The 26,940-nt window shown below is 40.6% G+C and overlaps 1 pseudogene; it reads right to left on the minus strand.

The window, feature by feature from the left end:
* Positions 1 to 11,352: 11,352 nt before the first annotated feature.
* LOC119529683 lies at positions 11,353 to 17,247 on the minus strand (annotated as a pseudogene).
* Positions 17,248 to 26,940: the final 9,693 nt, after the last annotated feature.

Genomic DNA, 26,940 nt, shown 5'->3' on the forward strand with positions numbered 1-26,940 from the left:
CCATAATGAGGTAGCAGGACCTTAAGGCACCCACATACTTAGCTTCTTGTGGAACCACCCCACTGTCCTCTGGAAAGGCTATACTATTCTGCCTCCTAACCAACAGGAAATACGTACATATCTCTCTCCGTGTTTTCACCAGGACTTTTATCCCTGTTTATATTTTTTCTATACAGTTTTATAGAGCTATATTCGTATACCATATAATAATACACAGTGTACAATAAGTTGTTCATGGTATCGTTGTACAGTGGTGAATTTATCACCACAGTCAGCACTTAAACATATTGACTACTATGAAAAAAAGTTTTTTTAATGAATAATAAAAAAGATAATAAGAAGAAAAATAAAATATCATACAATACAATAGTAGGGTCAGACAATAACACCACTACCAAGAATTCCATATCCCTCCCTTATATCCACCTCTCATACATATTTAGCTTTGGTGTATTTCCTTTATTGCATTTAATGGAAGCACATTAAATGCTACTGTTGACCATAGTCTCCAGTTTGTTTGATTATATTTTTTCCCCAATACCATCCCCTTTCCAACACTCTGCATGGTTTACATTCATTTGTTCTCCACATGCAAGAACAGTTTTATATTTGTACATTTAGTCACAATCTTGGACCACTCCAGTTTTTGCTAAGTTAAACAGTCCCAGTCTTTATCCTCTATATTCACCTCAGGTGTTATTCATGCCCCTAGCCTGCCTTCTCAGCTTTACTCATGAACATCTTTGTTCAGTATAGTTGCAATATTGTGCTACCATCACAGTATTATGCTATATTTCTGGATCTATACAATCAATCCTGCTGAACATTCTGTAGTCCTTCAGCATTAAATGCCCAACTTCTGTGCTCTATCTCTTGGTAGCCTGCATTATTAGCTTTTTTTTTTTTTAAATCTTCATTTTATTGAGATTTATTCACATACCACACAGTCATACAAAACAAATCATACATTCAATTATTCACAGTACCATTACATAGTTGTACATTCATCACCTAAATCAATCCCTGACACCTTCATTAGCACACACACAAAAATAACAAGAATAATAATTAAAGTGAAAAAGAGCAATGAAAGTAAAAAAGAACACTGGGTGCCTTTGTCTGTTTGTCTGTTTGTTTGTTTCCTTCCCCCATTTTTCTACTCATCCATCCATAAACTAGACAAAGGGGAGTGTGGTCCTTATGGCTTTCCCAATCCCATTGTCACCCCTCATAAGCTACATTTTGATACAATTGTCTTTGAGATTCATGGGTTCTGGGTTGTAGTTTGATAGTCTCAGGTATCCACCACCAGCTACCCCAATTCTTTAGAACCAAAAAAGGGTTGTCTAAATTGTGTGTAAGAGTGCCCACCAGAGTGAACTCTCAGCTCCTTTTGGAATCTCTCTGCTACTGAAGCTTATTTCATTTCCTTTCACATTCCCCTTTTGGTCAAGAAGATGTTCTCCATCCCATGATGCTGGGTCTACATTCCTCCCCGGGAGTCATATTCCATGTTGCCAGGGAGATTCACTACCCTGGGTGTCTGATCCCATGTATGGGGGGAGGGCAGTGATTTCACCTTTCAAGTTGGCTTAGCTAGAGAGAGAGGGCCACATCTGAGCAACAAAGAGGCATATGGGAGGAGGCTCTTAGGCACAATTATAGGGAGGCCTAGCCTCTCCTTTGCAGCAATACTCTTCCCAAGGGCAAATCCTGTGGTAGAGGGCTCAACCCATCAAATCACCAGTCCCCTATGTCTGTGGGCATGTTAGCAACCATTGAGGTGGGGTACGCCAATACCCCTGCTCTCCACAGGCTACTCATTTTTTTCCTTGTTTTTTTTTTTAACTTTTTTTTTCTTTAAATCAACTGTATGGAAAATAAGAAAATTAAAAAAATATTAAAAAAACATACAATAAAAGAACATTTCAAAGAGACCATAACGAGGGAGTAAGAAAAAGGCAACTAACCTAAGATAACTACTTTACTTCCAACATGTTCCTACTCTACCCCAAGAAAGTTACCTAATATAGCAACATTCCTATGAACTTGTTCCTACTATACCCATCAGAAATTAACAGACCATAGTCATTCCTGGGCATTCCCAGAACGTTAAATTTACCCATGATAGCTTATCTGTTCTTCTTGGATTATTGTTTCCCCTTTCTTAATTGCTCTCTATTGCTAGTTCCCCTACATTCTACATTATAAAACATTTGTTTTACATTTTTCAAAGTTCAGATTAGTGGTAGCATATAATATTTCTCTCTTTGTGCCTGGCTTATTTCGCTCAGCATTATGTCTTCAAGGTTCATCCATGTTGTCATATGTTTCACGAGATCATTCCTTCTTACTGCCGTGTAGTATTCCATAGTGTGTATATACCACATTTTATTTATCCACTCTACTTTACTAGCATATAGTTGCTCATAGTATCTTCTCATTATCTCCTTTATTTCTGCTGGGTCAGTAGTTACATTTCCTTTCCCATTTCTGATTGTATTTAATTGTCTCTGTGCTCTCTCTCTCTCTCTCTCATTAGACTAGATAGGGGTCCATCATTTTTGTTGATTTTCTCAAAGAACCAACTTCTGGTTTTGTTGATTCTCTCTATTTTCCTATTCTCAACTTCATTTATTTCTGCTCTAATCTTTGTTATTTCTTCCCTTATGTTTGCTTTGGGGTTAGTTTGCTATTCGTTCTCTAGTTCTTCCTGGTAAACCATTAATCCCTCAATTTTTGCTCTCTCCTCTCTTTTAATATAGGCATTTAGGGCAATAAATTTCTCTCTCAGCACTGCCTTTGCTGCATCCCATAAGTTTTGATATGTTGTGTTTTCATTGTCATTTGTCTCAACGTATTTACTAATTTCTCTTGTAATTTCTTCCTTTACCCACTGATTTTCTAAGAGTGTGTTGTTTAGTCTCCATATATTTGTGAATTTTACAATCTTCTGCCTGTCATTTATTTCCAACGTAATTTCATTATGGTCCAAGAAAGTCTTTTGTATAATATCAGTATTTTTAAATTTGTTGAGACTACTTTGTAACCCAATGTATTAGTTAGGGTTCTCCTTGGAAACAGAATCAATGAGAGATGTTTCTTATTATCAAATTGTAAAAGTGACTCACGCAACTGCGGGAGCTCACGAGTCCAAATTCTGCAGAGCCGTCAACAAGCTGTCAACTCCAAGGAAGACGTCCGACGAACTCCTCGGGAAACGAACTGACAACTTTGACGAACTCCTCAGGAAACGAACCGGCAACTTTGAAGAACTCCTCAGGAAATGAACCGACAACTTTGACGAACTCCTCAGGAAACGAACTGGCAACTTCGACGAGCTCCCCAGGAAAAGCCTCACTGAGCAGCTGAAGAAGAAGTGAAGGTTCTCTAACCGTCCGGCTGATAAGCCTCCAACTGATCACCCGGACCAAATCCAGCCAATTGCATTCTCTCACTGTGGAAGCACGCCCCTTGATGAGTCATCAGTCAGCTGCAGTCAATTGACTGATGATCCGACAAACCAACCAGCCTCAAATAGCCTCACAGGAATCGTCAGGCCAGTGCCCGCTTGACCAGACAGCTAGGCCACCTAGCCAAGTTGACACATGAACCCAACCATCACAGTCCACCCCTTGTCAACTTGGCAGTCATACACATCACCTAAAACCATATCTTCAAAATGAACGTTACAGCTTATGCCATATGATAAGGGGATAAGACAGAGAAGAAAGCAAAAATATTTTCTTCACAGACAAATACAAACATAATCATCACAAAACGAGGAGGAAATATTCATATCATCATAGTCCTCGTTTCTGTAACTGGTCACGTGGCCGTAGTTCATATTTATCACGACCTTCTTCCACTACCCATTCCATGTTCCCTTTACCCTCAGCAAGCACTTCAGCTGGCTGTGGTTCTTTGCCTGGTGGGGTGACCCAAACCTTCATTCCTGAAGTTTCTTGGCCATTGGTAGTCCTGCCTGGATTGGGTTGTTGCAGTTTTCCATTGACTTGAATCACGGGGCATGGTAGTACTAAGAGACGCCCCAGGGGATCTCCTGTATGCCAGGAAAACTCTTCTTTACTTCCATTGTGTAGTTGCAGTGCTATTTCCCCTTGATAGTCAGGATCAATCACCCCAGCCAGTACAGTAATCCCCTTACTTGCCTGTTGATTCAGAGGCATAAGAAGCCCAAAGTGGCCAGGTGGCAGCCTTAACTTCCAGTTCAATGGGATTATTGTTGTGTTTCCTGGTGGAAGCACTCCTCCTTTTGGAACCAAGACCTGTAGACCAGCAGAGCTTAAACTTGCAGGGACAGGAAGCAAAAATTTACCTAGTGGATCACTAGGAGTGATAGTGAGTGGTGCTACTCCTGTTTCCACCCCTTGATTCCTGGACCCATGAATCCTGGCTATGGGAGAAACAGCACCATAGAGTGGACGCTGATTCAGAGCATACACAGCTTCCTGGAGAACACTGCCCCTGCCCTGCAAGGTATTGCCACCTAGTTGGCGCCATAATTGAGCCTTCAATAGGCCATTCCACCGTTCTATCAACCCAGCTGCTTCTGGATGATGGGGAACATGGTAAGACCACAGAATTCCATGAGCATGTGCCCATCCCCTCACTTCATTTGCTGTGAAATGGGTTCCTTGGTCCGAAGCAATGCTGTGTGGAATACCATGGCGGTGGATGAGGCATTCTGTAAGTCCACGTATTGTAGTTTTGGCAGAAGCATGTCATGCAGGGAAGGCAAACCCATATCCGGAGTATGTGTCTATTCCAGTAAGAACAAATCGCTGCCCTTTCCATGATGGAAGTGGTCCGATGTAATCAACCTGCCACCAGGTAGCAGGCTGATCACCGCGAGGAATGGTGCCATATCGGGGACTGAGTGTGGGTCTCTGCTGCTGGCAAACTGGACACTCAGCAGTGGCTGTGGCCAGGTCAGCCTTGGTGAGTGGAAGTCCATGTTGCTGAGCCCATGCATAACCTCCATCCCTACCACCATGACCACTTTGTTCATGAGCCCATTGGGCAATGACAGGAGTTGCTGGGGAAAGAGGCTGATTGGTATCCACCAAACGGGTCATTTTATCCACTTGGTTATTAAAACCTTCTTCTGCTGAAGTCACCCTCTGGTGAGCATTCACATGGGACACAAATATCTTCATGTTGTTTGCCCACTCAGAAAGGTCTATCCACATACCGCTTCCCCAGACTTCTTTGTCACCAATCTTCCAATCATGTTCCTTCCAAGTCCCTGACCATCCAGCCAAACCATTAGCAACAGCCCAGGAATCAGTGTACAGACGCACCTCTGGCCAGTTCTCCTTCCAAGCAAAGTGAACAACCAGGTGCACTGCTCGAAGTTCTGCCCACTGGGAGGATTTCCCCTCACCACTGTCCTTCAGGGATATCCCAGAAAGGGGCTGCAGTGCTGCAGCTGTCCACTTTCGGGTGGTACCTGCATATCGTGCAGAACCATCTGTAAACCAGGCCCGTGTCTTCTCTTCCTCAGTCAACTGACTGTAAGGAACTCCCCAAGATGCCATAGCTGTGGGCTGGGCAAGAGAAGGTAAGGTGGAAGGAGTGGGGACCATGGGCATTTGGGCCACTTCCTCATGTAACTTACTTGTACCTTCAGGACCTGCTCAAGCTCTATCTCATATATACCATTTCCATTTTATGATGGAGTGCTTCTGTGCACACCCAACTTTATGGCTTGGTGGGTCAGATAACACCCAGCTCATGATAGGTAACTCAGGTCTCATGGTAACTTGGTGGCCCATGGTTAAGCGTTCTGTCTCTACTAAGGCCCAGTAGCAGGCCAACAGTTGTTTCTCAAATGGAGAGGAGTTATCTGCAGAGGATGGTGAAGCTTTACTCCAAAATCCTAAGGGCCTGCGTTGTGATTCTCCTATAGGATCCTGCCAAAGGCTCCAAACAGCATCTCTATTTGCCACTGACACTTCCAGCACCATTGGGTCAGCTGGATCATATGGTCCAAGCGACAGAGCAGCTTGCACAGCAGCCTGGACCTGTTGCAGAGCCTCATCTTGCTCCGGTCCCCACTCAAAACTAGAAGCTTTTCTAGTCACTCGGTAAATGGGCCGGAGTAGCACACCTAAATGAGGAATATGTTGTCTCCAAAACCCAAAGAGGCCAACTAAACGTTGTGCCTCTTTTTTGGTTGTAGGAGGGGCCAGATGCAGCAGCTTATCCTTCACCTTAGAAGGAATATCTCGACAGGCCCCACACCACTGAACACCTAGAAATTTTACTGAGGTGGAAGGGCCTTATATTTTTGTTGGATTTATCTCCCATCTTCTGCCACGCAAATACCTTACCAACAAATCTAGAGTAGTTGCTACTTCTTGCTCAATAGGTCCAATCGACATGATATCATCAATATAATGGACCAGTGTGATGTCCTGTGGGAGGGAGAAATGATCAAGATCCCTGCGGACAATATTATGACATAGGGCTGGAGAGTTGATATAACCCTGAGGTAGCACGGTGAATGTAAACTGCTGGCCTTGCCAGCTAAATGCAAACTGTTTCTGGTGGTCCTTGCTGACAGCAATTGAGAAAAAAGCATTTGCCAGATCAATAGCTGCATACCAGGTACCAGGGGATGTGTTGATTTGCTCAAGCAATGATACCACATCTGGGACAGCAGCTGCAATTGGAGTCACCACCTGGTTAAGCTTACGATAATCCACAGTCATCCTCCAAGACCCATCTGTTTTCTGCACAGGCCAAATAGGAGAGTTGAATGGGGATGTGTTGGGAATCACCACCCCTGCATCCTTCAAGTCCTTAAGAGTGGCATTAATCTCTGCAATCCCTCCAGGAATCCGGTATTGCTTCTGGTTCACTACTTTGCTAGGCAGAGGCAGCTCTAGTGGCTTCCACTTGGCCTTTCCCACCATAATAGCCCTCACTCCAGGAGTCAGGGAACCAATGTGAGGATTCTGCCAGTTGCTGAGTATGTCTATTCCAATTATGCATTCCGGCACTGGGGAAATAACCACAGAATGGGTCCGGGGACCCACTGGACCCACTGTGAGATGGACCTGGGCTAAAACTCCATCAATCATCTGACCTCCATAAGCCCCAACTTTGACTGGTGGACCAGAGTGACGTTTTGGGTCTCCGGGAATTAATGTCACTTCTGACCCAGTGTCTAATAATCCACGAAATATCTGATCGTTTCCTTTTCCCCAACGCACAGTCACCCTGGTAAAAGGCCGTAGGTCCCCCTGGGGAAGGCTGGGAGGAAGATTAACAGTGTAAATTTTTGGCAGTGTGACAGGGTCCTTCTCCAAGGGTACCCGGCCTTCCCTTCATTCAAGAGGCTCTGGATCTGTAAACTGTCTCAAGTCTGGGAATTGATTAAGGGGCCGTGACTCTCTGTTTTTGTAATTCAAGGGAGATTTTTGTTCACGTGGCCTAGAATTCTTCTGCTTATATAGTTCAAACAAGAATTTAGTCGATTGCCCATCTATTTTACTACTTGGTACTCCATGATCCACTAGCCAACGCCATAAGTCTCTGCGAGTCATATTATTTTGATTGCTGCTTTGAGCCTGTTTTCCATTATGGTAGCCCTGTCCACCTTGTCTGTGGTGATTAACTGCAGGCACTTGGCTTCTGCTGACTCGGGACCCGATTATCCCCATTGTGTTTAAGGATTCCAGTTCAGTGACAGCAGTTCCTACAGTAATATCTGACCTACAGAGAAGGGCGACTACAGAGCTCTTCAGGGATGATAGAGCTAGTTTCACAAATTTATTCCTTACAGTCCTGGTAAAAGGTGTGTCCTCTGGACATTCCAGGGCTGTGTGAGCAAGTTTTCCATGATAAATCCACTCTAACATTCCAATCTCTCTAAGCCTTTGAATCCCCTCCTCCACATTATACCAGGGCAGTTCTGGCATTTCAACTTCTGGTAATGCTGGCCACCTTTTGATCCAGGTTTCAGCCAGCCACCCAAACAAACTGTTAACACCCTTTCTAAACCCTCGAGCTACAACATTGAATGCAGAATCTCTGCTTAGTGGGCCCATATCAGTAAATTCAGCCTGATCCAACCTTATATTCCTTCCACCATTATCCCACACTCTCAATATCCATTCCCACACATATTCCCCTGGTTTCTGTCTGTATAAGTTGGAAAACTCATACAGTTCTTTTGGAGTATAGCGTACTTCCTCATGGGTCACACTTTGTACCTCACCCTTTGGGGCTTGTTGGGACTTGAGCCTAGTTATAGGTCTTGAAGCAAAAACTGGTGGTGGAGGTGGGTCATGAAAAGAGCTAGAATTATCTCTCAAGCCATTCACCTCAGGGCACTCTGTTGCATTTTCATCTCTTAAAACAGGATTAGTCTCTCCAGACAAAAGAATGAGGGCTGCTTCCTCAGGGGAGGTGATTACAAGATTAGCAGGCATTGAAGGGTCAATCTCCTTAGGTGGGAGTTGCGTGGCAGGCTCCTTAGGGCAGACTGGAGGCAGAGAAGCTGTTTCCCCAGGACAGCCCTCTACAGGTAAATCTAACAATGACCCAGCAGAATCCAGGGTTCCAATGTCCTCACTGTCATTATTATCAATCCATATGTCTCCATCCCAAGTTTCTGGGTCCCATTCTTTTCCAATCAATGCCTTTACTTTAACAGCAGACACCCTGAGAGGTTGAGATTTTAGTTTACGCTGTAAATGTGCTACTCGCACAATAAGAGACTGCGTCTGATTTTCAGAAACCTCCAGTCTGCGGGCACAGAAAATAAGATTTTCTTTCAGTGCACAGATGGAACTCTTTACATCTGTCATACGGCATTCAAGTTTTGAATTTGAAGCCTTTAGCTCATCCCTTTCTCTTACAACTGTATCCAAAGTATCTAAGAGCAGCCAGCCAACATCATTATACTTCTTAATACTGCAAAACTCTGTGAAAGTGTCGAAAACGCTGTCACCCAGAGCCTCGCTTCGTACTAGAGCACAATTAGGAGAATCAAATGGTGCTATTTTGCGTATTTCCTTTGCCAACTCCTGCCATGGACTCTTAGTACCCTCTTGATTATTGGAAATAGAGTCATTAGTGCCTCTGAATCTAATCAGAGTAGAAAACAAGTTGTAAAAGCCCATTTTAAGATTCCGTTTCTCAAGAACCACTCTCGGTACCAAGTTGTATTAGTTAGGGTTCTCCTTGGAAACAGAATCAATGAGAGATGTCTCTTATTATCAAATTGTAAAAGTGACTCACGCAACTGCGGGAGCGCACGAGTCCAAATTCTGCAGAGCCGTCAACAAGCTGTCAACTCCAAGGAAGACGTCCGACGAACTCCTCGGGAAACGAACCGACAACTTTGACGAACTCCTCAGGAAACGAACCGGCAACTTTGAAGAACTCCTCAGGAAACGAACCAACAACTTTGACGAACTCCTCAGGAAACGAACTGGCAACTTCGACGAGCTCCCCAGGAAAAGCTTCACTGAGCAGCTGAAGAAGTGAAGGTTCTCTAACCGTCCGGCTTATAAGCCTCCAACTGATCACCCGGACCAAATCCAGCCAATTGCATTCTCTCACTGTGGAAGCACGCCCCTTGATGAGTCATCAGTCAGCTGCAGTCAATTGACTGATGATCCGACAAACCAACCAGCCTCAAATAGCCTCACAGGAATCGTCAGGCCAGTGCCCGCTTGACCAGACAGCTAGGCCACCTAGCCAAGTTGACACATGAACCCAACCATCACACCCAACATGTGGTCTATTTTAGAGAATGTTCCATGGGCACTTGAGAAAAGTATGTATCCTGCTTTTGTGGGGTGTGGTGTTTTATAAATGTCACTCTCAGCTGTTCTGAGTTCCCTCTGTCTTTCAGCTTGTTTATATAGCTCCAATGATTTAATTTATACCCACTCGGAATGGACAGGATACACAGGATACACAGGATACATAATGGAAATTATCCAACCAAAGTCTTGCCCAAAGTTGATTGAGTCACATCTCCATGGGAACACTCAATTAATAGATTCCAACCTAATCAATACTTACATGTCTGCCCCAACAAGATTGCATTAAAGAATATGTCTTTTGTGGGACATAATATATTCAAACTAGCACTGTTCGTGAGTTCACAATGGCATCCTTACAATCCCTGTACTTCAAGCCACCCTGTTATTTTAAATTACATTATACCTTAATTCTTAACCAATTCTAATCAGAAAAAACTATTTAAACAATTAAACACTTTAATGAGTAAAACTTAGAAGTATTTGAGTGTGGTTCTAGGAATAGTTCAATTTTGCTTTTAATATTTGTACCTCACTTCATCACAAATAACAGAAAACCTGCTTTCAAAGGAAAATCCTTTAAACACTGCAAGTAAGCAGTATAAATAGTAAAAACCAATTCCCTTTACTTTATGAAAATGGATTTTTCCTTGAGTTACTAAGAATGACCCTGAGTTTAGATGATCTTGATCTTCTCCACTTGTAAATCTGACTCTATACAGTTTCATGCTGTAGTTTTTCCCCAGAACTTTGAACATTTCATCAGAAGGGAATTACAGGTAGTGGGAATAGAGGTAGAAGTTGATGGCTGCAAGTACAGTAGCCCATCACGTGTGTGTTGAGGGCACAGATAATGAGAGCTCCCTTCACTGGGCTTCAATGACTAAGGGAAGCAAAGGCACAAAAAGGGTATGAAGTCATAAGAAATATCTTTACTCAATGGGAAAGACAACAAATATAGAATGATCAAGAAGGAAATTTTACTGGCCTCCATTACTCAGCTGATGCTCAGCATTTCATCTGTCTCACTTGGAGTTCAGACATTTGCTTGTGAAGATAATTTCACAAAGCACAGGGTATTTTTAGGGCAGTGAAACTATTCTGTATGATACTGTAATGGTGGAAATATGAAATCATGCATTTGTAAAAACTCAAAGAACTATGCAACATAAAGGGTGAACCCAAAGTAACCCAGAAACTTTAGTTAATAATAATAATAGTAATAACAATGAAAATGTATTAATATTGTGTCATGAATCTTTACAAATGTATCACACTAATGCAAGATGTTACTAGGAGAAATTGCCCATATGTGTGGGAAAGAATGCATATTTGGGAAGTACTTTCTGTGCAATTTTTCTGTAGACCTGAAAGTGTGCTAAGAAATTATTTATGTTTAAAATACTGAAAAAAAATGTTTTCCCAGAAGTTTCTGTTTCTTTTGGAATGCTCTGGTGTGCATCTCTGAAGGGCAGGGTCAGTACTGGTGTTGATCTGGGTTTCTAGATGATGAGGACATGGGGCAGCCAGAAGGCAGGTGCAAGTAAAGGCATCTTCATGCTTCAAAATGTCAGGATACTGAAATAGAAAAGAAAAAACATTAATATTTTAACACAAGATATTTGATACTCTTCCTCATGAGAGTCCCAGGAGGATTTGATGTGTTGCAGTGGAAACCTAGTTGTATTTTCAGTCACTCCATTCCCATTCCCATGTATTTAAGTACAGACACTTAAAAAAGAAGCTCACCTTTCTCTTTCATGTTTTCTTTAAACATAAGCTCACTCATCACATTGTAATATAACTTCCTTTTATACTTTCCTGTTATAGTAGTATCTTCAAATATCATTTTTGAAATCCCTAGTACCTGGCATATTAATGAATATAAAACAGTTATGGATAATTACATGTAATAATTTCTGGCTATCTGCCATGCACTTTGTAGATGCTTTTCACGCATTATCTCATATAAACCTCAACCTAAACAAAAGTGCCAAGAGACAATGAATAAAATTTGTTGACTACTGTGTTCCATATTATTTATATATATATACATACATGTACATATGTATGTATATGTATGTATGTATATGACTGTATGCAAGTTTGAGTTCTTGTGAGTCAGTGCAATGTAATAGAAAAGAAATTAGCTTTCCTAAGGAATAGGTCTAAGTTTGAATTCTTGCTCTCCTGTTTACTAACTGCATGACCTCTCTGAGTCTTGTTTTTCCCACTCTTAAACAGTGAAATTGAGACTATATATTAGCATTTGTTGGGAATCACAAGAGATACTGCTGATAAGACCCTTTGTATAGTAGTTGGAGTTCTGTTGATATTAGTTTCTTGGCTTTCTCAAGATTATAAAATCTTGATTTAGTGCCTAGTATAATAGGCTTCTGGTTGCCTAAGATAATACTATTTAAATTGAAAACCTCATGAGAAGTAGACTGAGGATGCAGAAAATGGATGGATTGTGGAGCTAGAAGGTGGGGGTTGAATTAAACTATCTTTTGCTAGTTGAGCCTCTTATCAATGCAGGTTGACAAAATTCATCTTATTAGGTGGTGTTGAAAGTTAAATGTTAGAGGTTGAAAATTGCATTGGCTTATATTCATAACCCATTTTTTAAAAATATGATTTTGGACTGTACCCTTTTACAGCAATTTTTTTATGTGAAAATATCTTTGTGTACTGCAAAAAGAAATAACTGTAACAATCAGTGTTTTTTATGAAGACACAAGATTTGTAGAAATAATAATTCCAATGAAGATCCACTTACTCCTATAATGAAAGTTTTCGGATGTCCTGATTATAATCTGAATTCCTGTCCATCAGTGGTCAGCCTGTTTAGGGGCCAGGCAGAGGCTGCAGGGGCCCCATAGTCTGATGATGACTGTGTGAATCTAATCCTCTTTCCTTTCAAGGGTGAGTGTCCTCCTGTCAAGAGGCTGAACTGCTGTGATGATTCAGATTTGTGGCAACTCACAAAATTTGGCTTTAACAAAATTGAAATGCAAAGCAACTGTTCTTGGCTTCTCACAATAAGATGTAAAATATTCTGCAATGCAAATGAACTGGTAAGAGATAATCCAGCATTCTAATATTTTTCTCATCTTTCTACCTTCTCATTGATATGTCTAATCCCTGAGCAAAAAATTTTTTCTCTGCTGGCCTACCCCCCACCAACAAAAGAGGAAAATATCTACCTCTTTCCAGAGCAAAACAGGTTAAATCCTTCATTTAGTTTTTCCAAAGGTAAGACATGAGTTACTAATGGATCCAGTGGAAACTTGCTGGACTTAAAATCAGCCACAAGTTTTGCATCAGGATCTTTACTTTTAAAGCCTAGAAAGAAGAAGGCATTACTGGTAGATTCAGACAGTGGTAGATAGGAGAATTGGAGATGATACTTTTTAAATGGAATTAAATTAAAAGTGCATAAAATGAGCTGAATTCCACAGATTGCTGTTAGTGATAATATATTTTAATATCTTTCTGCTGCAATTTGACTTTTTTGCATTTTTGTTTACCCCCAAGTAAACTATGGCTCTTTAGTATCAGCTCTTTCATGGAGAAATTATAGTACAGATGATTATGACCAAAGTCAAGGAGCCAATTTAACAGTTGTCTAAATTTGTACAAAAAGTGCAGACATGAACTATTGCTATGAATTTCCTGGGTCCTCCTGGATATTTCAGTCCATTTTCCAGTCACCAGTAGGAAAAGTGGGTTTGCATTAGGTCCTAGATATTTTATTGGGACTTCAGAAGGTGTGTCTTGGGATATTCTGTCTGCATTTGTTCCTCATCTAGTGGATTTGGAGCCAAAGGATATATCAGGACTTTTAGCTTAACTTTGACCAAACTGCTTTTCAAAAACCTGGCTTTGTCAGTCATAAAATGGAAAAAATCCTGAGGTTAATAAAAATTTGGTCCTTAACCTTAAAAACTGTGCCAGTTTGGATATATTATGTCCCCTTCAAAAGTCATGATCTTTTAACCCAATCTTGTTGGGTGGAACCTCATGATTGAGTGTTTCCATGGAGATGCGACTCACCAACTGTATGACACCTTTGATTAAATTATTTCCATGGAGGTGTGGCCCTGCCCATTCTGGGCTGAAGAGCTGACACTGATGCTGATGCTTGAAGATGCTTGGAGATGCAACAGAAGGATGTTTGGAGAAGCTAGGCTAAGAGATGAAGCCCAGAGTTTGCCCTGGAGAAGCTAAGAGAACCCTCAGATGCTTACAGAGAAATGCTCAGGGAGAAAGTAGCAAGGACGCACAGGAGCTGAGCAAGAGGAGCCAAGAGACATTTTGGAGAAAGCCATTTTGAAACACAACCCAGGAGCAAAGGACCAGCAGATGCCAGTCACTTATCTTCCCAGCTGACAGAGGTGTTCTGGATGCAATCGCTGTTCTTCTGTGAAGGTATCATCTTGTTGATGTCTTAGTCTGGACATTTCTATGACCTTAGAACTGTAACTTTATAACCTAATAACCCCCCTTTATAAAAGCCAATTCATTTCTGGTATTTTGCATAATGGCAGCATTAGCAAATGGGAAAAATAGGTTACCACCATAAATTGCCCCTGTCCGGTCAACAGCAACCTAGCGTTCATGGAAAGTTTTGTGAATTCTGGAAGCCCCCTTATAATGAACTCAAGCCAAATGCCTCATGACAGCATAACAGCACCTCAAGATGAAATGGAATTTAATATTTTGCATTGTAAAAATAGGTTCTTTGATAATACCCACTCATAATACACCCTAAATTATTCATATATCAGTTTAGCTTGTGTGTATGTGGAGGGTAGATGTTGTCTTTTTCTTCTTTTTTCTCCTTTGTGTGAAGGTTAGTAGCTGTGACATTAGGGAATGCACAGAAAATATTTTTGGATAAGAGACTATATGGATGTAATTGTGTGTGCATAATTTTTTCATATAATGCATTAAGGAGGCAATCATCATTGCAAAGACAGATATATTTGGTTCCCCAAAAAAGGGTAATGTTTCATCATCACATAAATCTTAGGCCAAATATCAGGTGGTTAATCATTTCTTATTTATTTATTTAGCAAGTACTTTGAACCTTGTACTTAGACCAAGTATTCTGATGTTAAACAAGAAGTGACGCTGAACAAAAGTAATGTTGATTACATAATCAAAATTTGTCTCTTTTCCAATTGCTGCTCTCCCTTTTAGTGGATCCTTATTTCATTGTCTATCTCATTTTGCACATGTTATTTTTATCTCTGAAAAAGATATATTGGTTTTACATTAAACTTCAGTTATTATTCTAGAATCTCCAAAGAGAGTCCAGATGACTTTGTCCTCCAGTCAGGTTTTTGAATACATTCTGTAGAAAGAAAATGGTTTAGGATTCCACAGGAATATATATTTAATAATCCTTTGGGTTTGGAGTATGATATGGAAGATCAGATATCCAACAGACTTGTAGTTATCAGATAATTTGGTATCATCAACTAAAGTAACAATCTAGTCCATGTGAGAATATAGGAGAAAAACAATAGAAAAGAACTAAGAAGAAAAACTATCATCTTGCAAAAAGTGGGATTCTTTTGGAACTTCAGTTGTGTGTAAGATATAATCCCAGATCAAGGCTGCAACAATTATTACTCAGGGTGCTGCTCCATAGGACTGAAATTGCTTGAACTTACTGGGGAATCTCAACAATGGGGATTTATTGATTTGGGGAATTTTTCAGTACTGTTTTAGAGAATTCTGGTTAGGTGGAATGTAGCTGGAAGGATGTCGGCCATTACAATTGATATTTATATAAAAGTAATATGATGGACATTCCAAAGATGATGTAAGAACTTCAAGATTGGAAATGGTGTTTTATTATAACATCAGCTGAAATTCATTGAATGCTTATTGATAGCCAGGTGGCAGTATGCTAAGTATTTTACATGCATGTAATATTATGCAGTGCTATTTTATGTTTGTAATGTTATGAGATATATATGGTCTTTCAATACTATTTTACATGCATGTAAAATATGCATTAACTTTGGTAGTAAAATCTATTAATCCTGTATAGGTTTCAGTCCCATACATGGATACTGAGTGCCTATTCAATGCCAGGCCTTGTGCTGTCTGCTGTGGGAATATTAAAACAGTAACTTTCTTTAGGGCATATTTTTGATAACAGAATAATTTTTTGACCTAAAATTGATCATTATTCATTTTGGTCAAAGTATGATATGTAAAAAGAAATCTAAATTCATTAAACATATAAAAATTATTAAAAGATTTTTGTTAAATGTGAGGAAAATCAAATTTTCTCAGTTTGAGAATAGAAATTGTATTATTTATATTTCCTTCACTTTGAGTTTGTTTACTAAAATTTAATAAAATAAATTTATAATCACTTAATATTAAGCATAGTTCCTCTAAAGGGGATCTATGACTTGAGACATGTTTTGTCAACTGATAGAATGAAACTTTCCTTAGAATAATGAAGAAAATAATCATAAATAAGAAGTAGGAGGTAGAATATTGCAACTTATAATTTAAAAATAGTACTTATACTTAATATTAATATTCTACTATTTAAAAACATACCCTTGATAAAAGATGCATGAACCAGTGCATGTTATGGTATATCATGGTGTCCAGCCAAACAATGACTTCAAAGGAAAAGTCCACACCACTCCATTCATTTCTGCCAGCACCTTCTTGGCAGGTTTCTTGAAATCCTGAGGGCTGACTCATTCAGTGGCACCCAGCTTTTTGACCTTTGCAAATCTGTCCTTTTTGATATCCACCACAATGATCCTGGCTGCTCCAGCTGCCTTACAGCTGCTGATGACGGACAAACCGACTCCTCCAAGGCCAATCGCAACACAGGTGGAGCCCAGGGTGACCTGTATTTCAGAAAGAACAAGAATGGATTCAGAAATGATTGTTAGCAATGTTATCAGAAATTGTTTGGACTCCTCTATTCAACCTTCTTAAGTATTGAAAGCTTGTTCATCTCTGATAAGAAAATGAATTTCTTTAGGCATTATCTCAATTCCTTTGGGAGTCATATTTTATCCATAGTCACACCCTACATTCTTTATAGTCTATCAATGCTGTTTTGGTAGCAAGGGGAAAACTATCACTTAACTTACAGGAATGATCCATGATTCCTGTGAAATAAATGTTTCTGACAGTTTGAGTATATGTGGTGTTATTGCCTGTGGTCATTCCTACTTTGGCAACTTTGACTGCAGACCCAAAACCAGTAGAAAAGCCACAGCCAATGAGGCAGACTTTCTCCAGTGGTGCAGCTGCATCGATCTTGACCACAGCAGTCTCATTCACCACTGTGTACTCAGAGAAGGTGCTGGTGCTGACGAAGTTGTGGATGGGCTTCCCTCTGCAGGTGAACCTGGTGGTGCCATCCTGCATGGTTCCCCGAGGGATGGTCAGACTGGTCAGTGTAATAGAGACAGAAACAGAAGGGCATGAGACAGGAGCTTACCTGCTGTGGAAACTCACTGGCTCTCCATGCAAAGTATGGAGTTTTCATGCAGTAGTTGGCCTCTGGGTATTTACATATGATTCATTTTCCACACTGGGGAAACTCAGTAGGATGACTTTATCACCTGGAAGAGGATAAATCAAATTATTATTAAATTTCTACCCAAGAGAGAATGATATTGACTGTGTTTTAAAACTTCAGCTTCTGTGTTGGACCAAAGGAAGAGAGGTTTTTGGTCCAAAATCTGTATTTTCTGTAGCACACTATATAATTTAATTTGTATGGTCAGTTTACTCAAACACCATAATTACATGGAACCTTGAATAGGGAGTGAGATCTGGTGGGTTTGTACAGATTAGCATGAAGCCCTGATACATTCCAGAGTAATTTGGGCAGAGAATAAACAGTATTTGCAAAGCCCCCTTAAGGGACTGGGGAAAAATGTGGAAATATTAAGCTTCCCCAGCTGGGGAATTCCTGATATTCTCTCAAGCACTGGGGACTACCAGTTTAGTAGGCCAAACCCTCGATCTAGGGGTTTGACCTTATGAAGCTTGTTACTGCAAAGGACAGGCTAAGCCTGCTTATAATTGTGCCTGAGAGTCTCCCCCAGAGAACCTCTTTTGTTGCTAAGATGTGTCCTCTTTCTCAAAGCCAACTTGGCAGGTGGACTTGCTGCCCTCCCCCACTATGTGGGACATGGCTCCCAGGGGTATAGGTCTCCCTGGCAACATGGGATGGGACTCCTGGGGATGAGCCTGGGCCTGGCACCATAAGATTGAGAAGGACTTCTGGATGAAAAGGGAGAAGAGAAGTGGATCAAAATAAAGTTTCAGTGACTGAGAGATCTCAAATACAGTCAAGAGGTCATTCTGGAAGTTACTCTTATATATTATACAAATATCCCTTTTTAGTTTTTAGTTTATTAGAATAGCTAGCAGAAAGTACCTGAAACTATTGAACTGCAGTCCAGTATCCTTGATTCTTGAAGGTGATTATATGACTTTACAGCTTATATGGTGTGACTGTGTGACTGAAAACCTTATAGCTCGCACTCACTTTATCCAGTGTATGGACAGATGGATAGAAAAATGGGGACAAAAATTAAACGAATACTAGGTGAGGAAGAGGGCTATAGGATGTTTTAGGTGTTATTTTTTACTTTTAATTTCATTTTTATTTTTATTTTTATTTTTGAGTAATGAAAATGTTCAAAAATTGTTTGTGGTGATGAATGCACAACTATATGATGACACTGTGAACAACTGTTGTACACTTTGGATGATTGTATGGTATATGAATATATTTCAATAAAATTGCATTAAGAAATTTAAGAAAAACCCAAGAATTTATAGAACAAGATGTTAAGCATAGGTGCATGTATTAGTGGCATATGTCTTGGAAACGTCTCCCAAGAAAAAGAGTGCAATCACTCTTATGGTCATTGGAATATGCCTGTCAGTATTGTTTACCAACTTGTTTTTTTTCTGGGCCTGAATATTCCAAGAAAGAAATACAAATGTGGAAAATAATATAAATTAGTATTATTTTACTGTCTGAATAATTATTTTTTGGTGCATCTAGATTTCTACACAGGATTTATACACTTTGTCCCATTTAATCCTTGGTTAATTAATTCTTAAACATTCTTACTATAAGCATAAATTTAAGTTTTATTTGCATGCTGACCATCATATGGTAATCTGTTTTTTGTAATAATTTGGTTTACAATAATATTGAAAGTTTTGATAATAATGGTTTATAAATCTCTTGCTTATGTTTACTATGAAGTAAATGCTTATTTTTTTCTTAGTACTTTAAATGAATACTAAAAAGAATGCGGCAATGAAGAAGAATTTGAGAAATTTCCCTGAGTACTTCAATTACTCCTAAGGCAGACACTTTGTAATAGAATAAGAAATCCTGACTTAAATGGATTTAGGCTGTTAACTTAATTTGCAAGTTATCTACTTTTTCCCTGTGGTGGAGGGAGCAGGGGTGTAAAGCATGGGTGTCATTTTATTACTTATAGTTTATTATAAGTAATTATTAATTATATTTGTAAAAAGGGAATACTAAAATTTCAAACTCAAACCAGACAGCTATTTTTTTTTTTCTGTTCAGGAGTCAGTTAAATTTTGGTAAAAGAAGAGATTGCATCTACTGGCTAAAGAAATTTTTCATAATTAAACATAATTTTATTTTTAATCAACCATGCTACCTATTCTATACTATTGAAATACTGATTGGACCAAAAAATATAATAGGTAATCTTTAGGTGGAAATGATAGCATGGAAATTTTCATTGTATTCACCACTTACCTCTAAAATTTTCATCTATAATAATGTAAAATGCAATTAGTATATACTAAATATTAAAAATGAATATTTGCTCAATAATTCTTAGTCACATAATTTTAGCTATGGTTTAAGATAATAAAATAGACACTCCTCTGGCAGGATGCTTTCTGCCAGGTCTCTTCCATATGGTCTGTTTCACTGGTTCCATGTTGAGGAACAGAGGCCACATGGGAAGAGGAATCAGTGCACAGGCTCCACTGCTGGACAGAAAAGTTTTCATGGTGATTCAGCCAGAGCCTCCTAGCCCCATCCTGTGAACTCAGTGAGTCACAATTACTGGAGTCTCAGGACATAGATATCTTTTTGTTCCTCAGCTCATATAGTTCTTCCCTTGTCCCATGTGTAGTTCTGTTTTGGGCCCTGAAGGAAGGCAGTGCTCAGGAACACTGAAATGGTGTTATTAGAGTGTGAACTCCAGCATGGCAGTTCCTCTGTGTCCTTTGGTCTCCCAGCATCCCCAGGATCTACCCTGGCTCCTGATGTCTAGGAGGAACCCATAAGTCACTGCTGAAGGAGAGAATCATGAGGTCTGTCCTGGGGCCATGGCTGGACACAGGGAGGAAGTGAGGCAGGGAGAGGAGCAACAAGGACACTCCTGTCTAGTCCTGACCTGCCATTGGCTGCTGCTGGGACCTGTGCAGGTCGTTCACCTCTCACTGCCTCAGTTTCCCCCTCCAGGCTGCATGATCTTGGGAGGCCTGAACAGAGACACATTTCCTGAGTGAGAATCCTGTACCTGGTTTGACTGTGGTCACCCCCTCGCCAATGCTCTCCACGATGCCGGCTCCTTCCTGTTCTACAATTGCAGGAAGTGTTTGCGTAAAATCCCTGGTAACCACATGTTCATCTGAGTGACAGATTCTTGTTTCCAAGATCTTAAGGGAAAGGGAGAATGAATAGATTCAGAAAAAAATATATATGCTTAATGCATCTGATTCTCTGAAATCAGGTTTCTAAAGAGTTTTCAAGCATTTCTCTATTTCCTACTTTCCTAAATAAAAATAAATCAGTTAACCCATGAGATTATTCATTCTAAAATCATCCTGTACTTTCCTTTCCTGCATTATACAATATGGAATATAAGCAATTTTTTTCCATAATATATATGCATTATAGAAAATTCAATAATGCATACTCTGTTGAAATATAAATTGCATATTAACACCAATAAAAGTCCTTTATATTCTAACATTATTTGCTAATTGATTGTGAAATCTTGATATATATCATTTTGCATTGTATTTCTGTAAAAACACAAATTCCTTCTGTATTTCTTGGGGTTATGCTGCACATTTTTACTGGGATTACTTTGTCAGGAAGCCTTGAATGAAAGTACGATATTTTTAAAGAATTATCTTGAAGGAAGAGCTGGAAATGAGAGGTACAGAAAGATTCAATGGTTGAAGTACATTGAACAAATATTATTTTAATCCCCTCTTTTACATGTTTTCCTTTACACTCCTCTCCCATACCCATGGATCAAGGATTTGCGCTATTTTGTAATTGGACCCCTGATGCCATTCATGAAATTTTGTCACTCCAGGAATACAAGGCTTCATGAAATACCTCAGACACATTGGGGCAGTCTCCTGGGTGTCAGGTGACCTTCCTTGGTGCCATCTGCAATTGTTCTGTTTTCACCCCTTGGTGTCCCTGCTGGAGGCTTAGACAGATAGGTGTGGAGAATGGAGAGCCCAGGAAAGGTATCAACATTCCAGTGTCAGGAGGAAAATGAGAGGCCTGGAATATCATGTAGATTGTCCAAAATTAATCCTGTAAAACCCTCAAGGCTCACAGGTTATCACATTCCTAGTTCACATTCTCAGGAGAGAGGATATGATTGGTTTAGTTTGGTCAGGGAAAGCCCAGGTGTAGGCAGAATAATTTTCCCCAAATATGCTTCTGTCCTCATCCCTGGAATCAGGAATTTTGTCACCTTACATTGTAAAAAGGATTTTGTAGATGTGATTAAGTTAAGGACTTCAAAATATGGAGAATATCTTGAATTTTCAAGATGAACACAATCTAATCTTGGGTCTTAAAATGGGAGAACAATTCCTGGCTGCATTCAGAGGGGGCAGATGTGACTTAGTAAGCCACGAATGCTTCATGTGTTTTCTATCATTTCTGTGGCAAATTACCATACCCTCTCTCCGTATGTTAGCAAGAATGCAAGAAATGGCATTCAACATTGTATCATCTAATTCAATTCTTAAAATTAACTTATGAGAGAGATATCATCAACAAAACCAAAAATCAGTTGACCATAGATCTGAGGGTCCATTTCTGGACTAGCAATTTGATTCCATTGATCAATATGTATATATTTATGTCAGTACCATACTATTTTGACTACTGTGGCTTAATAATATGCTTTAAAGTCCAGAAGTGTGAGTCCTCTCACTTAATTCTTCTTTTTCAATATGTTTTTGGGTATTTGAGGCCCCTCAAATATTTATCAAAATAAATTTGATAAATAACTTTCCCATTTCTGCAGGGTAGGCCATTGGAATTTTGATTTGTCTTGCATTGAATCTGTAGATCAATTTGGGTAGAATTGACATCTTAATGACTTTCAGCTTTCCAATTCATGAACACGGGATATCTTTCCATTTATTTAGATCTTCTTTGATTTCTTTTAGCAATGTTTTGTAGTTTTCTGTGTACAGTTCCTTCATTTTTTTAGTAAGTTTATTCCTAGATATTTAATTCTTTTAGTTGCAATTATAATTGGATTTTTTTTATTATCTCCTCAGATAGCTTATTACTGATGTATAGAAACCTATTGATTTTTGCATGTTGATCTTGTATTCTGCCACTTTGCTGAGCTGGCTTATTAGCTCAAGTAGCTTTGTCATAGTTTTTTTTCAGGGTTTTCTAAATATAGAATCACATCATCTGTAAATAGCAAAAGTTTTACTTCTTCCTTTCTGATTTGGATGCCTTTTATTTCTTTTTCTTGCCTAATTGGTCTAGCTAGAACTTCTAGCACAATGTTGAATAACAGTGATGACAGTGGACATCCTTTTCTTGTTCCAGATCTTAGAGGGAAAGGTTTCTATTGCTCACCATTGAGTACAATGGTAACTGTGGGTTTTTCATATATGCTTTTAATCATGTTGAGGAAGTTTCTGTCAATTCCTGCTGTTTGAAATGTTTTTATCAAGAAAGAATGCTGGATTTTGTCAGATGACTTTTCTGCATCAATCATGTGGTTCTTCTGTTTTTATTTGTTGATGTGGTATATTGCATTAGTTGATTTCTTGTGTTGAACAGCCCTTTCATACTGGAATAAAACCCACTTGGTCATGGTGTATAATTCTTTTAATGTGCTGTTGGATCTGGTTTGCAAGTATTTTGTTGAGGATTTTTGCGTTTATATTCATTAGTGAGATTAATCTGTAGTTTTCTTTCCCTGTAGTATCTTTATCAGGCTTTGGTATTATTGGGGGTGTGAGCATCTTGTGATCCTGAATTGAAAGATTCAAAGCTGTGACACCCAGAGGATCACCCTTTCCAGCCAGTATCTGGAACAGGACTGTATGGTGTCCCCCACTTTTTTGAGGGGAGGTTCTCCCTGTCTATCCCAACCTATTGCAGTCAGCTGGCTGAGAGTCATAGGCACCCAAATCTGCCAGCCTCAGGTGGTGGCCAGGTACCCCAGTGGAGATCAGTCTCTCACTACAGTCTCTTGGTTGGGTGGAACTAATTGAGCTGAGGGCTCTTGAGCTTCTGCATGGAAAGTTTCTAGGCTGCAGGACTGAGAGGGTTAACCTCTCCAGCCAAGAGTTTGCCCAGGACTGCACTGCATCTGCTGGTGCAGTGGTGGTGGGTAGTGGGGGGTGAAAGGAGGTGGGAGATGGTGATGGGAACCACAGTGGAGACTCGTTTCTTGCTGAAGTCTCTCAGTTTGTGGGATTAATGGAGCTGTGAGCTTCTGAGCTCCTGCATGGAAAGGCTTTAGGCTGTGGGACCAAGACAGTTAACTTTGCTGGCCTTCAGTTGGAGTAGGACTGTGCCATGTCCCATCAGCTGGAGGGAACCAAGCCATCCCACAACTGCTGGGCTCAGGGCTGGAGGAGGGGCACCAGGTTCCATGACTGAGTTCATACATCACAATTTCTCAGTCATAGTTTCTCCATTTTTTCATCCAGCTCTTCCTCATATGTTGCAACGATCCTTCCCAGGTCTTCTGAGCCCCAGAATACTGCTTTGGATAATCCCTGCCCGTTCTCTAGATGCTTTTGGTGGAGGAGTGAGCTCTGCCTGTTCTTATTCCACCATCTTCCCAGAAGTTGCTTGAGTTTGCTTGTATTTTGTTAAGTATTTTTCCAACTATATTCCTAAGGGATATTGGACTGTAGTTTTCCTTTCTTGTGGTATCTTTATCCGGCCTTTATATGAAGTTGACGTTGGCCTCACAGAATGCAATATGGATTACTGACTCCTGTTCAACTTTTTGGAAGAGGTTGAGCAGAATTGGAATTAAGTCTTTGTTGGGGACTATTAAGGTAGCATGTATAAAATCCACCCTCAGCGATGCCGGAGATATGCAACATGACAGCTGGGGCTAATGTAACAACAGCTTAAGCTGCCCTCAGCCTTCTATGGAAGTGATAGCCGTTTGCGCCTAAGATTCACATCTAGAGTGCTAGCTTTACTACCTGCCTTCTACCCCAGCAACAGTAGCCACCAATCCTGTGCTAGCCTTACATCTGCCATCCGCCCTAGCAACAGCAGCAGCCAATCCTAGGCCGCCACCCGTTCATACTAGCCACTCCTTCTACCTTAGGGTATATATACCCTGCCTCTTCAATAAAGTTTTGCAGCTTGATCAAAAACCTGTCTTGCTGTCATTCCTCGTGTCTCTTGTCCCATACCATTCCTCCCTCACAGGATTTGGAGCTTCCGTTGAACGTCCCGCCGGCCGGGACAAACTGGCGCCCAACGTGGGGCTCGGAATTCTGTGAGAGACGGAACGCCGCACTCAAGGAGAGAGGTACCTCACACTCACCGCACCTGGGATCGCCGCGAATAAACTCGGTCGCGAGACAGATCCGTTCAGCAGTCAAAGAAAGAAAGAAAACCACACCAGGGATCACCGCGGGGAAGCGCGCTCGCGAGACAGATCCGTTCACCAGTTGATCAGTGTCGGCGAAAGGAACGAAGAAGAAGAAAAGAAAGCAACAAAAGGTAAGCCCCCCCACCCTTATCATGGGACAAGGAATTTCCCAACACGAATTATATGTTAGTCAAGTTAAGCAATCACTCAAGGCACGAGGAACACGAGTTAAGAAAAAAGATCTCACGCGCTTTTTTAATTTCCTGTTACAAACCTGCCCTTGGTTCCCTCAAGAAGGTACTATAGATCACCAGTGCTGGCTAAGAGTTGGAGATTGTTTAAAAGATTATTTTCGAACCTTTGGTCCTGAAAAGGTCCCGGTTACTGCCTTTTCTTATTGGAACCTAATTAATGAAATTTTAAAAGTCCACTCTAAAGCTCCAGACGTTCAAAACCTCTGTAAATTAGGAGAGGAAGCTTTGAGAGAGCACTCTCGCCCTGCCTCAGCATGCGGCTCAGTAATTATTAACATGCCTGAATATCCTTTAAACGAAAATTCTAACAGGGATAGGCCAAATACCCCAACCAGTCAAGTCAGTTTGTCACCCGATCAGTATGAAATCAAACCAAAGGCTAAAATTTCTCCCACTTTGGAGGGACCGGAGGTTAAAATTTCTCCCTCTTTAGAAAGCAACTCCCTTCCTCCGTTTCGGCCACCCCCTTATGCACCCGATTTTTTCAAACCATACTCTCATTTTTATCCAGTCATGCCCTTATCTCAGTTTCATGCTTTAGAAGAAGCCACAGAAAATCTCCGGCTACACGCCGATAATTTTAGAGAAACTTTTAAACAGGAGTGGCAGCATACCGCCGATCTGCTCGCCGACCTCCGGTCGGCAACTCAAAGCATTGCAGCCCTTTCGCTTCCAGAAAATGCCCGTTCATCGCGCCTCCATTGTACTCGCCGCACCTATGCTTTTCCGGTTACGCGTAGTCAGACTCGAGATTCTCAAAATGGCGTCGCCGGCTCCCAAAATGGCGCTGCCGGTTCTCAACATGGTGTCGCGGGTTCCAAAAATGGCGATTCTGGTAGCGATAGCGAAGAGAGTAATAAATTAGATTCCCCCGACTCTAGTGAAGGAGAGCAGGAGGAAGCTAGTTCCACCTCAACTGCTAAATATAAAAAACTTAGTCTAACATATCTAGAGAAATTAAAAAAGGCAGTGAGTGATTATGGCGCTACCGCTCCCTTCACGCTTGCCCTGCTGGAAAGCCTTAGTGAAAAGGAACTTATTCCTAACGATTGGTTCCAGCTAGCCAGAGCTGCCTTGTCTGGCGGTGATTTCCTGTTATGGAAATCTGATTATGAGGAGCATTGTAAAAAGTATGCCACCCGCAATGCCCGTAAGACCACTTCTAAAACTTGGACCTTAAATAAATTTTTAGGTCAAAGTCCCTACCATCAGAGTGATAAGCAGGCTCAATTCCCCCCAGGTCTCAGCGCAAATACAAACGGCCGCGCTTAGAGCATGGAAAAAACTTCCGCAAAAGGGCGCTGCCACTGCCTCTCTTGCTAAATTAAGACAGGGGCCTGATGAGCCGTATACTGATTTCCTTAGCCGCCTGCAAAACATGGCTGAGCGTTTATTTGGGGCTAGCGAAAACGAAAGTGATTTTATTAAACACCTGGCCTATGAAAATGCTAACGCTGCCTGCCAAGCAGCAATCCGTCCCTTTCATAATACTAGCCTTAATAATTACATAAAGCTCTGTTCTGGCATCGGGCCCACTCAAACCCTTGGAATAGCTATTGGCGCCGCTCTTCAAAATTTTGCAGCGCAGCACAAAAATTTTGTGGCACAAGCAAAGCCTCCAACATGCTATAATTGTAAGCAACCTGGCCATTTCTCAAGCTAGTTTGCAAACAGGAGAAGCTTCGAAGCATGTTATTTCTCATTTACTACACTGCTTCGCTATTTTAGGCCAACCTAAAATCATTAAAACAGACAATGGGCCTGGATATACTGGAAAGAATTTTCAAATCTTCTGTCAACAATTACAAATTAAACATATCACGGGAATACCGTATAACCCCCAGGGGCAAGGAATGGTAGAACGAGCACATCGCACCTTAAAAAATGCCCTGTGCCGTTTAGCCGAAAGCACTCTCAATCTCACCAAACAACGACCTCGAGACCTTTTACATCACGCTCTTTTTGTTC

Source organism: Choloepus didactylus, chromosome 3 (assembly GCF_015220235.1).
Source record: "Choloepus didactylus isolate mChoDid1 chromosome 3, mChoDid1.pri, whole genome shotgun sequence".
NCBI lineage: Eukaryota > Metazoa > Chordata > Mammalia > Pilosa > Megalonychidae > Choloepus > Choloepus didactylus.